Source organism: Mirounga angustirostris, unplaced genomic scaffold (genome assembly GCF_029215605.1).
Source record: "Mirounga angustirostris isolate CCGP_5_RB_7025 unplaced genomic scaffold, mMirAng1.0.hap1 SCAF_9, whole genome shotgun sequence".
NCBI classification, from domain to species: domain Eukaryota; kingdom Metazoa; phylum Chordata; class Mammalia; order Carnivora; family Phocidae; genus Mirounga; species Mirounga angustirostris.
The window spans coordinates 68,693,631-68,695,133 of NW_026991717.1; positions in this window are offsets into that span (position 1 = coordinate 68,693,631).

Sequence of the window (1,503 nt, forward strand, 5' to 3'; positions counted from 1 at the left end):
GGACTCTGTAGATATTGTTCCTTATCCCCGCTAGCTTCCTCCCATTTCATTTTCCTTCCCTCTTGACAATGCAAGTGTTGCCTGTGCACACATCATGTTCCTCTGTTCCCATCATTTTCTCCTCACCCATCCCCTCCCCAGCAACAACGTGGTATGTCCCCAAAGCCTTCCCCAGGGAAATCAGGAAGATACAGACTTCCTCTTGTCTAACCCCTCAACATGAACACACAGAAGCTTGGTTAGCCAAGCCATTCTGAATTTTCAGGGTTTACTAGATAACCTGATTCCTCCCAGCAGTGAGGATATCATTGCTGTCAAACTTCGTACACTGCTTTGATTATCCTCATCAATAGGATTCTTGAATTATGAGAGCTCTGAATTAGGGCTCCCAAACCCACTCAGAGTTTATACCACTATGCTGTTTCTCTGTTTATGAGGAGGTGATGGCCATAGCAGTGGTGGAGGCAAGAGAAAAGGCCCAGGGCAAACCTCAGGAGCAACAGGTCCCAAACTCTACTCAGGTTTTCACCATCTCTGACCTAACCTAAAAGTCACCTCATATTTCAAGTCCCTGGAGATCTTCTTCAAGCAATTTCATACCCTATCTACTGTCAGAGGGTGATGTGCCTGGGCCTCAGTCGTCCCAGAGAATGTTGCTGTCCTCTGAGATGGGAAATGGATGTAAAGCCAGAGAAAGAGAGAAAAACAGAGACAGAAAGAGAATGAGAAAGAGGGAGAGGAAGAGGAAGAGAGCGGGAGAAGGAGTGAGGGGAAGGCATGATTGAGAGAGCACTCCTCCACAGATCATACTCCAGACTTGATAAATGCTGCTGAGGAGCCTGACCACTCACCTGAATGCTCAGGTATCAAGAACAGCAGGCTAGAAAGAACCTTCACAACAGACCACATATTGAAGCTCCTTTATCTCACAGATAAGAACGATGAGGTTCCCAAGAAATTGACTTATCAAGAGTACCCAGTAAAGTGATTAGTGTCAAAGCAAAGACAAAACCCAGTTTGCTGGGGCAAGATGGAAGCTTTTATAAAATTTAAAATCAAGTTTTTGTTTGTTTTCTCTGAGAAGGATGTCTCCTGTGTGTGTGTGTGTGTGTGTACACGTTAAAGTTTCCCCCCAAATTTCTAAGGAATATTTCCAAATTACACAAAGAGAGAGAACCATATAATGCAGCCATACAAATGCATTACCCCAGAAAAACAACTATCAAGATTTTGCCACACTTGCTTCATGAAATCCTTACCTTTATTTTAACTAAAGTATTGTGAAAGCATTCTCAGACCTTATATCATTTCACCCCTACATACCCTAGTATGCATCTCTTTTAAAATAAGGATATGTTCTTACATCAATGATTCTCATATTTTTGCTGGGTCCCACCCCCAGAGTTTCTTACTCAGTAGGTATGGGGTGGGGCTGAGAATTTTCATTACTAACATATTCCCAGGTGATGCTATCAATGCTAGTCAAGGCCACGCATTTAGAAC